The sequence below is a fragment of the Heterocephalus glaber genome, unplaced genomic scaffold, assembly GCF_053883595.1.
Source record: "Heterocephalus glaber isolate CG9 unplaced genomic scaffold, H.glaber_assembly_v1.0 deba00000331, whole genome shotgun sequence".
NCBI lineage: Eukaryota > Metazoa > Chordata > Mammalia > Rodentia > Bathyergidae > Heterocephalus > Heterocephalus glaber.
In genome coordinates this window covers 4,562,680-4,574,971 of record NW_028258142.1, presented here as the reverse complement: position 1 = coordinate 4,574,971, position 12,292 = coordinate 4,562,680, and the positions used below count along the sequence as shown (strand labels likewise).

Below are 12,292 nucleotides of genomic sequence, written 5' to 3'. Positions count from 1 at the left end.
GAGTATTCCCTAAAAGAATATATTAGTTAGATCTTAAGTTAATGACTTTGGTGAACATCTAGTTTTCTTTTTTGATCAGTATTTTGTACAATATACAGAAATTGTCCTCAGGTGGACTTTTATTGCACATTTCTTTGTAGCTGGAGATTCTATCTCTAAAGCCTAATTCAGTACTGATGTGTCTTTAGGAACATAAACTAATATGATCCCAAGAAATAAAATTAAAAGCATATATCTGAAACTAGCCTTACAGTGTTGAATATTAATGTTAAGTGTTAACTGCATAGAACATGTGTGTTAATGTGTGAATTAATCAATTCAGTAGGGAATTTTATCATTAGAAACATTAAAATTCATGAATGAACATTGAAGGAATTTGCAGCTATCACAAACATTTGAAATCCATAATAAAATACTACAGTTTTATCTATCTTTACACCAACAATGAGGTTCAAGAGCAAAGAAGCAAACTGGAGGGGAGGATTCAGCGCATACCACAGACCAGGCAGACGTCACTGCACTACGTCCTCATGACTGTTGGCTGAAGCAATCTTAATTAACCTCATTTAGTGAATGAGGAAACCCAAGCATGGAAGCTAACGGAGGCCAGGGCTTGAATATGGCATGTCTCCTGACCACACTGCCAGTTACACAGGGGCTGCCTCCCATACTCAGGAGCTCTGCATTTTGTTTTTAATCAGACCACAATCATTAAATACAAAGATCAATACAGCAGCTCCTCTCCTGTGTGGTCTCACTTTCCACAACTTTAGTTACCAAAGATGAGCCTCAGAGCAAAAATATTAAATGGGAAATTCCAGAAATAAATGTTTTAAACAACTCATTACAGTAGAGTATTCTGAGCTGTTGGTAATATTTGACTGTGTTTAGTTTATAAGTTAAACTTTACCATACACATGTATATGTAGGAAAAAACATAGTCGATATAGAGGTCAGTGCACTGTCATGCACCCACTGGGGTCTTAGAACAACAGGTCTCTTATGGATAAAGAGGAAAACCTACTGACTACTAGATTGTCTCAAGTGTAAATGACAGTCTATGAATTTAGCCTTTTCAAACAAAGAGCTTACTTTCACTTCTGATGTATTGTGATTGGTCACTGCTCCCTTTTTTTGCTAATAGCTGGTGGGGGGGTATCCAAATATTCTCTTATGATGCATAACATTGCCTTCATAGGCTAACATATATTCTTAACCTCAGTTACATTTACTACATCAGAAAACAGAATATGCTCGATTTTTGTCCTTTAGACATAACCTAATGACAGACCACTATTGAAAGTAAGCAATTGCCTGAAGTCCATTTCAATTCACAGCCTCCAATATGTCTAGTATAAAATAATAAAGTGTTCCTAGAAATATTAGAAGAAACACAATTATTTAATTACCATAAGGCCTTCCGGGACAGAAATAAAACATGATTTAGGTGGATGGGCAGATCGGGACTGAAAACACATTATACAGATGAAACATGAAATGCTAGTAGAAAGGAGAGCAAATTGTGGATTAGCCAGCACAATGATAAATGAAATGCTAAAATAAAAGAAAATAATAAAGAATGAGAAATAAATTCTACAACAACATTTTGTATTGAGCCTGAAACAAAAGCCAAGTCATAAGGGGAATAACACTTCGGATATGAAATGATGTTTTCCAAAGCAGCAGGGCAAAAAGTGGTGGAAAAACTTTAGTTCTTATTTCTCATAGATGACATACTCTTTTCAGTGAATCAGATTAGTTGAACAATTGGTTTGGATTGTAAAAAGCCATGGGTCTGAAAGTGGTTTTGGATTTGAATGACTGATGTTTTAACAAAACAGACTGCAAAACTTTCATCAGCATAGAACCTTATTCAGTGATAGACTGGTTTAAAAAGACACTACATCAGAAACACATAATATTGATAGTAATTGAGAATCAAAAGTTGCAAGGCAAGCCAACTTACAAAACCTCGGTTGGTTTTTGCTATATAGATTTGGGATTTACTCCTCACAGATGCCAATACCTGCTGGTCAGAGATGTAAGATCAACTGTAAAAGAATAGAGTATTCTTCAATAGATGATGTAATCCATGCATAAATTGAACTTAGTAAACTTGCTTTATAACACGCTTCAAGCAGCATGAAATGATTTCTGCTCTGGTTGAGATCACCTGCTTTGAGCACCTCAAATGCTGTGCATTGGGAGTTTCTTTGGGCTCTTGAGGCCCTGGCACTAGTTTAAGGGATTCCAAATTCATCATACATCTTAGGCTTGCCAAAGCTTATTCTCTTGATTTTTTTTCCTATTTAATAAAAGGATGTGGTTTAATTTTAAATAGTACAAATAACTTAAATAATATAAATTTAAAAGATATACCTGCAAATATTTAATAATTATTTAATGAAGACAAATGACAGTTAATGTATTTACCAAAGATGCTAAGTCACTTTAAGACCTCCCACAGGTGAGGGTGACTTCCTGCTTTCCTTCTGTGCCCTTCGAGGTTAGCTGAGGCTATCCTACTCTGAGGACCAGCATGACCCATATGAACCTACTGGGACCATTCTGGTATTGGGGCAGAGGGAGAGAAACACTATCCTACAATCAGGTTATCTGCCTGTGACACAGGCTAAGCACAGAGTACAGAAACTGTCACCTGCCCGCATGACTGGAAGGAAGCTTCTAGAAGCACCTCAGGGCTTCCCTCACCCAGCAGTCAGCCAGTGAGACTAGCAGGACAGCACAGCACTAGCTGTGCATCTCTTTAGCAGCTTTTCAGGTCCTCAAGAGGACATCAGCAATATGTCCATGGACCCGGCCGAGGCTGTCAGTGTGGACACTGGCCCTGTCTTCCAAGGGGCCGAGACTGTGAAGCCAGGAGCCCTTGGGAGCTGGAAATGTACCTGGACAAAAGCTAAAGTTCAGAATCTGTGCAAGGCTTTCCACATGGTAAGGCACTCCCAGGAAAATGTCAGCGGATGGGATCATTACTGAAAATTAGACAGTATCAGAAAAATAAATAAGAGTCTAATGTTAGCATCTACTGAGGCATCAACTTAAACAGAAACAGCTGCTCATGGTCAGTAGGACAGAGAATGCCTCTCAGTGGCTGAAGACGAGACACAAGGCACACTGTCTCAAATGCCAGTCTTTTCCAAATATCTAGAACCTAAGCTGATCTTGTATTCCTCTCATGAAAACACATGCCACTGTCTACAGCTAGGGCTCAGTGCACAGCCTGCTGCAGGCAGGCAAGAGGCAAGCCCGCACCATCTCTGGCATCCCCTCACCTCTGGGGCTGACTGAAGTCCCTGGTGTTCTCCTGTGTTTCTCTGCCTTGGCTCCGACCTTACCTGCTGTCTCCTCTTCCACCATCTACATCTGGGGACACACTCCTGCTAATCGTTCACAGCTCCATCTCCAAACCCTTCGCTGTCAGGTGAGTCTGCACGCAGCTGCCCACAGTTCTCCCACCCTAGGGCAGCTATTTTTAGTTTTTAATTAGGCTGCGGTCTTTCCAATAAATCTTAAATTCTAAAACAAATTTTCACTCCTTACACGTTATTAATCTAAATTTTTAAAAATTCTAAAGCCAGATCAATGAAATAGAAAAGGTAACTCAGAAACATAAGTATATATGTATGAGAATTTTACATTTGACAATGACAATACAAAAAAAAGTGGGGAAAAGAAGGAATTTTTAATCAATTGGCAAGTTAAGGGAAAGTACAAAAATAATTTCCCCTCACAATGTATCCCAGGGTGAATTCTAAATAGATCATATCATTAACTGAAACCCAAAACTATTCTAAAATACTGAAAAAAATGCTGCAAGGATAAAAATATCTACATCCTATCTGATTAGAAAATAAATTTTCATCCAAAAAAATAGCGAAAGAAACCATGAAGAAAATTATCTACATGTGATGACAAAAGACATAAAACTTTTTCATATCCATAATGCTGAAAATAAATTTTTAATTTTTCCTTTTTAATAAAAATAACAAGTGGGAAAAATATCTTCAACCAATTAAAAGATAGTAAGATACAATACGTTTAAAAGAATAGTTAATAACAAGAAAAATTGTTGCATAAAAAGTGACATAAATATTTAATAACAATATCAAAAATACTTAATCGTACTTAAAATCAAAATTTGAAAATAGAAAAGCAAACTCAATGATACGTCTTCTCACTTTGCATGTGAGCAATTTGGCAATAGAAATAAAGTTATATAATTCATATGCTTTTGTCTCAACCTTTCAATTGCAGAAATATTCTTTAAGAAATAAAAGAGATTTTTTTCAAATGTGTATTTTCAAGGGTATTCATTACAGCATCCCTTAAAAAATTAGAAGTGCTGCCCATGCTGAAAGTAGAATAACTAGTTTCATGTGGACAATACTGTACTGGCCATCAAAAATGACATGTGCACACACCACTGGTATCATGAGGAATTGCTCCCGTGGAATGCTAGGTGAACACAGGAAGAGTAAATATTTCTATGTAATGTAAGATGCTAGAGGCAAAGAGGAAGGTGGTACAGTCATACGGCAAACTATTAGTAAGTATCCTTAGGTGGAGAGACGGGGACAATTTCTATTTTTTTATTTATATTTATTGTTTTTGTCCAAACTTGATGTAGCAAAGATGTATCAATTTTTTAGAAATACAATAAAATGACAAATAACTTAAAATTACCATACTTAAGGTTGACATTGGTGTGGTGAGATTTAAAACCCCACACTCTATGGATAGAAGAATGAATGAGTAAAATCATTCAAGACAAAATATATCACTATAACCTTTAGTGCAAAGTTCCTGCCCTTTGAATTAGTAATTCCACTTTTAGGCAGACAGCCAAAGCATATACTAAAAATTTTATGTATTAGAAAACAAAATTTTATACTTAAAAGTAATGAAGTAAACCACAAATAAAAATATTGCTAATTTGATTACACTAAACGTAAGGCTCTTTTATATACATAATCATGAAAAAAATTTTAATGTTCCCTTCTCAGACAAGTAACTTGGACAATACTTTTATGAATAGAAAATATGTTTTATAAATGTATTCCTATAATTATATAAATATCTCATTTTATGGACATATTTAGGGTTTAAATGTATTAATATGAATAGATGTAATATACGCATGTGGTGGGTATGTTTTTAGTTATATTTATATCAAAAATTCAAAAATCAGCAAACAGTTCATTCTTATGATTTAATATTAACACAAGTTTTCCTAGAGAAGAAAATCTCAATTAAGTCAAGAAAATGAAATGAAGAAAAGAGTTAAGGAATTAAACAAATCTTTTAAAAGGGCCATATTAGACAGTCGTCACAGTCCCCCAGCCTCGTATGGATGAAAGCCAGTGACTGAATGTCTACTTTCATAGAAGTCTAAAGTTAAATGAGAACTTGAGGGCCCAGCTTTGGACAACCTTGTAGAAATCAGGCCTCACTGGAACCCTGAGCAGAGGGTGGACAACTGCTTCTCAGGAACTCAGGAAACTCCTGCTTCAGGAAAGGTGACTCATAAATAAACCAAAAGAATATGGCTGCACAGATATCAGACTCTGATCAGATAAAACAGTTTAGGGAATTCCTGGGAACCTACAATAAACTTACAGAAACGTACTTTTTGGACTGTGTTAAAGACTTCACAACAAGAGAAGTAAAACCTGAAGAGATCACCTGTACAGAACATTGCTTACAGAAATATTTAAAAATGACGCAAAGAATATCCATGAAATTTCAGGAATCCCATATTCAGCAGAATGAGGCCCTGGCAGCCAAAGCGGGACTTCTTGGCCAGCCCCGATAGAGAAGTCCCAATGGCTGAGCTCTGGGTGGAGGCTGCCATGGCTGTTGCCCTGGGAAAGAGGACTCATCAGGTGGAATCCCTGGAAGTGGTGGGCACCATGTTGAACCATCTGTCATGACTATTTGGAAAATGGAAACCACTGGAAAAACAAAATTGCTGCTCACCAAGAATAATCAAAATAGAGGCTCTTATTGTTCAGTGAAAATAATAAGGTGCAACATTAAGGTTGAGACCTTAAGATTCAGTAGCTTGGTAACTTAATTAGAAAAATAAGCCACTATTTCTTCAACTGTGACTGTTAATTTTAAAGCAAAATATGTGTTCAATCATGTACGAGAATAACTTACTGAAAGTGAAATAAATGGGAATATCACTGCAAAAAAAATAAAAGGGCCATATTATGAACACTTTCTATTGATAACTTCATATTTTAATGTACTTCCAATTTTTCTCAAAGTATATTTTTATAACTGAGAAAGTATGCTTAATGTTGATCAGTGTACACTGCATATATATATATATATTGAAAAGTCACAACAAACCCAACCGATAGGTACAATTAATACATGTTAATCCAAATTTTTTGAATCTGTTAAAGTTAAGGGAAATACTAGTTGAGGCTAAAAGAGAATTTTAACATTGAAATTTATGATTCTAATACAGACATTGACCCCCAATACTAGAAGTTTTTGACCATCCATATTTAATTCTTACAAGACAAGGTATTCAAACATGTTTTTGTCTTGTTACCCTTTAATGTATATAATGTTAACCCACCAAATCCTGCTGAAAACAAACCAGCATCAGTTGTTTCCAGACACATGTTGGAATAATAGGCAAGCTGGTCTAGATGAGTTTGCAAAATCATCTTGGAACAAGGAAGGGAAGAACGTTCAAGTTATCTATTCATGCTAATGTGCAAATTTGTTGGTGGTATTATTCTAAAAAGCCATTTGGATGAAGTTGATTATGACATCAACTCACACTCCTGAATATAAACCATTAGGAAGGAAATAAAGGTAACACTTTTCAGTCCAGCCGAAAGGAGGTATGGAGAGATGTTCAATGGAGACAAACCAAAGTGTTCAATAAGAAAGACTGTGATTGAAATTGACAGACAGTTGATGTCCACATGCTCACCAAACATACCCATTGCTGAATTACCCACGTTGTTGAAGACTTCAGGGAGCTGAGGAAGAAAGTACAGCCACAATTATTGTCTGGTTCAATAAAGATACTGACATTTTTCTTCAGGTCATAGTTCTGGAGTAAGGAACAAATTATTATAGAATCCTGAATGCCAATGAGAAAATGGAGTCATTTGAAAATGTGTATCTAAAGCCTCAAAAATGGATCCTTTCATTTGATTGAATTACAAAGTATATTGAAAAAGCAACCGTGAAGTCTGATGACCTGATTTTTGGGATCCACCAAAAGACTTTGGATAGGGCATCAAATCCATTTTCTTTCTTCATACGTAAAATGAGTAAAATAATAAACATCTCAGATTATGAATTTTGAAGTCTAAACTGAGGAATCAAAGACAGCCTTTTGTAAACTATAGTGTTTTACGAGAGAAAATCATATTGTGCTGATTCATTAAATGTTGAATTCTGTTACCTGCCAGGCATCATGTATTGGGGATGCCAAATGATGAAGGCATAGCTTCAAAATACTCTCCATGCCTTGATCACTTCAAAATAGACTAAGGGACCAATTATATCATCTGGAGCTGTCTAACATAAAGATTTCCTACCACCACCTTGCCATCCAAAAAGACAGCTGCCCCCGGCAGGACCTGCCTTGACCTTTGCTCTGTTAAGGACCAGTTGATAATGGTAGAAGACATGTAATATAATACCTCCTGATTCCTCCACAGCCATCTCAGTCCTAATCAAGAGAATCTGATCTAAAATTAAGAGTCATCTACTTGCTTTTTTTTTCAGTACCGGGGATTGAACTCAGGACCTTGCGCTTGCCAGGCAGGAGCAGCACCACTGAGCTACATCTCCGGCCCCATCTAATTGCTTTTAATTTCAAGGAGCTAGAAAGAAAGGTGCCACCAAATACCATTTGTGAAGAAAGTATCATGAGGGGAATGACTCAGGAAACACAGGTTAGATGTTACTTCTGTGTGTAACCAGTACTAAAATGCTTGGAAATTAATGAGTTGAAAAGAAAAGTTATTGTATCTTCCCACAGTAGTGTGTGGCCATAATTAACAATAGTTTCATTTGAAAATATAAATTTGTTGAGCTTTTAATAATTGTCTTGTGGCTTCATCACAACCCACACAAACAAAGAGTACAAAACCATTCACTGTGTCTTGAAACCAAGAGAAGAGATTCTACCTGATGAGCAATTAAAGAGAAAATTATTTCTTCCTCCCCTCCCCTCTCTCTCCTCCCCCTTTCCTTCTTTCCTTTCTTTGTTCCATTCTTCTTCTTGCATTCAATAAATATTTACTCACTACTTATAGCCATGCTTATGGGAATACAAAAATGAAACAGAACTATCATATTTCTAAATATAACACAAAACCATAAGAAAAGAGAAGCACCAAATTTATTATGTGTTTTTCAGAAGCTTTCAGAAATCCTTTCTCTGATATATATCAAGGAAAATATATAAGAGTGTGGGGAATAGTGGAATCTGGGTCTCTCTCTCTAAACTGGCAAAGAAAGTGACTTAATTCAGGACCAGTATATATTTAAATCCTTCAATTTGAAAAACATCTGTTTCCCAGATAATAGGAAATAAAAACAAGCAATAGTTTTAGGGGTTGACACACAGGACATGGGAACACATATGCTAAAGAGAATATAATACCATGTACTGTGTGTAAATGTTAGTACACTAACAGTCGTAAATATACATCACAGTATATGGGCTAGAATTTGAGCTGGATTCCTGTTTTCATAAATGAAAAGTCTACCAGTACATCGCAAATACTGTACTAGAACCTCTTGGAGCTAGGAAGATAAGTGAGTCATGGTCCCCACCTTTTAGAGACTTATAGTCAAGAGACAGAGTAGGAAGGAGGGAGAGAGGGAGAGAGATGTCATCTTCTCGTGCTAAAAGATGAAAATCTGATTAAAAAATCAAGCAATACAAGTAGAAAATGTGCTCAGAGTACAGAAAGATTAATCCTGCCAAAAAATCAAAATTCCTAATGGCAAAGGCGGCTCTGAGATGAGTATGAGAAGATAAATTAGGAGTTAATAGGTGGGAAACAAAAGCAAGCAAACTATGGGATTAAGGAAAAGCAGACATCAAGGCAAGAGGTAATGGACCCCCCGGTCTGCCCAGGCCTGTGTAGATGCAATGTCACATGGGTGGAAACAGGAGATCTCAGTTTGGAATAGATTTGTTAAGGTTAGGACAACTGAGTATAGGTAAAGAGTAACTTGGATGAGGGATCAAACACAGTTATTAGCCACAGCTGGCCTCCTCACCTATTGGAGTTCGAGAGTGCTTGTCCTTTGGGCTTTGACACTGCAAATGCCAGTGCACTAAGCACTAACATCCTGGCTTCCAGGGGTGCACACACCTTTGACTTTGGTAGCCCCGTTGCATGTTGAAATACATGCATTTCTGTGCCACAGGTCTATGCTTTCCACTTGGGAAAAGAAGAATGTGTGTCTCTTATCAAAATATGGATTATCCTTGTCTCAACATGCTGAGCTGACATGATTTCATGGGATTTCTTGAATGGCAGCTGGTGACAGCCATTCCCTGAGAATGGACAGCAAAACGACCCCCAGCCCATCTCATCAGTGAAGCATCCCTCTGTTACAAGCGTTTGGTACACTGTCCTCATCTTCTGGAGCCCTACATCCGGCACATTCATCTAATAGTGAACAATGGAGAAATTACAGTTGTTTCCATTTGCTCGTATTTTAATGAGGATCAAGGGATAATGGTTGTTGCAGGAAAATCTAAAACTTTTCAGTTTCAGAAAAGCTCCTGTACATGGTTAATTATATCCCAATTCAGAGACTTGCCAGAAGAACCAAACAATATATACACGGTTTTATTTTGTTTTGTTTTTCCCTCCTGGATCTTAGAGGACTAACAGAGAGAAAGAGGAAAATAATATGCTGGCTAGGTATGAAAACCTAACAGATTGTGATGGTAATAGACGATTACATCATGCATTACCATAGCAACTAAACTTATAAAATAACAATTATGTTAGCAGAAGTTATTTGAAATAGCTTTCTTGGTAGTTGATATACAACTTCAATGAAAAGACAAGACAGATAAATAGAAAGATTTGTTCTTTCAATTGAGGTTTGATTCACTATTTGTCTCTGTTCTTGATTTTCCCCCATTATTCTCTGAACTTCTTTAGAGGAAAGAAATATCCCTTTGTCTCTTTGATGGAATAAAAGCAACGCTTAAACCTTCCTCTCTACCTTTGTCTGTTTGGGAAGAGCTCTACCATTATTTACTTTACTCAAAAGAAGCAGAGCACACGTTCAGCAGGTACAACATATGTGACAATAGGAAAAATACCATGGGGAGGTATTTCCCCAGAACAAAAAAATAAAGGGAAAATAAAGAGCCAATGAAACAAGCTGTAAAGTTCACTTCCACTTTGAAGGCACAAAGTGGACAAGGTTTGAATCTTATTCTGTGTATAAGTTACATTTCATCTTTGTTTAAAACTCCACCCTATGAAAGAAACATAACAGGCTAAATTTATCTTTTAGAATGGGGTTATCTTTTAATTCAAATGACCTTGTATGTGTTTTGTTCCAAAATCTTTTTAGTTTTTAAAAAGTTATTTGGTCTACAGAAATAAACTACTCCGAATAATTCAGTGACCCAATAAACTATAGCTCCGCTGCCAAGTCAATAACTTTTTCTCTCCCTTCCTCCCTCCCTCCCTCCCTCTCTCTCTCTCTCTCATTCTTTCTTTCTTCTTTTTCAAGAAATGTGGAAAACATTAACGAAAATTATGTTGGTCTGTACAATTTTATTCTGTTAAAGACAGGTTTTATGATACATTTAGCCTTTTAAATGACACTAATAGTCTCTGGGGACACACGGGTTTTCCTCTCCTGCAACAATTAGGTCCATTTCAATGCTATTTGGCTAAGTTGAAACAATTCAGTTACTGTATATCTGTTCCTACATAAGGACTGTAAGCCCAAAGGGGCCACCGAAAGTTACCTAAATAATAAAGTTTTGGCCAACTTTAGACATATACTAAACTATTTCCCTTTTCCACATTTCACCCCCTTATTTTTCTCTCCTGTCTTACAGAAGGAATAATAAGACCTTCAGAAGGTGTGCCGGTCAGAGGAGTGACTTAGTAATGAGCATTATTAATCACAATTGCCCTCTTTTATCATCCCTCCCTGGAGTTTGAAATACATTTCCCATTTGAACCACGTGAGGCTTGTTTGACTTATTTATTTTATTTTTCAAACTAAGTAAGTTAAAATAAAGATGTGTACATAAAAAACATTTTGCTTTTCAGGTGAAAGCATACTTAGGGAGTTGGAAGTCTGCTCCAAATACATATTTGTATATTGCTCAATTATGAGCTGCAATTATAATCAAATTATTACTGACTGAGAAATAAGGAAGTCAGAGGAAGTAATTTAGTGAATTCCAGTTCTATACATTTGGCTTAGCCCATACTTTAAAGTAAAAGTTTAATCACTAGGAGAAAAGTAAAAGTCTAGGAATGTAGCCACTTCAGCAAAAGGTCCCCAGGGAACATTATTCACTTTGTTCAGACATTTGATCTGTTGAAATTGCATTATTAGAAAAATTGCTGGCAAAAAAATTCCCTTTTTTAATGTGGGCACATGCTCCTTTGTTGGTCAATGGGAAAAGAAATAAAGATTCTTTAAAATGTTGCAAAGAATGATCTCAAGATTTTGAGGCCTTGAAGGCATTCCTGATGCATTTCCATCTCCCTAATATTTGATTTCAAAATGCAGAAAAGATTTCAAAAAGCAGCAAAAGAAAATGATCACCAAAACAAACAGATCAGCCAAACAAGACACCATCAGTGGAAGCCTGGTTTTAATTACCAGTCAAATTGAGATCATAATAAACTTATGTTTACAGAGACAGCTTTTCCCCAATTACTACTTAAACTCATTAATATACAATAATTAGCAAATAATAGAGGATCTTGCTACTATTCTAGGGTAAAAAAGAACGATGACTTAGCTTCGTTGTTTACTCCTACACAGTAAGAATTCCAAAGTAATAATCATGCCTCCTGCCAGTCCATGGCAATCCCCTTTCTTCTGAGGACATGGTTCACACATTGAGGAATCTGAAAGCAATTAAGCAAGCAGTCTCATAGAGGAGCTCTTGGACTCCCCTTTCACAGGGTTAGACTATACACTCCACTGTGGGTTTTGTGCTGTGTATGTATATGTGCTTTCACTACCAGGTTGGTATATCCTTCAGGGCTAAGGCCATGGGCAGTCA

At 36.5% G+C, this 12,292-nt stretch overlaps 1 pseudogene; it reads left to right on the top strand.

The window, feature by feature from the left end:
• The first annotated feature begins 5,371 nt into the window (after positions 1–5,371).
• LOC101705604 (mitochondrial import inner membrane translocase subunit Tim9 pseudogene) lies at positions 5,372–6,010 on the top strand (annotated as a pseudogene).
• Positions 6,011–12,292: the final 6,282 nt, after the last annotated feature.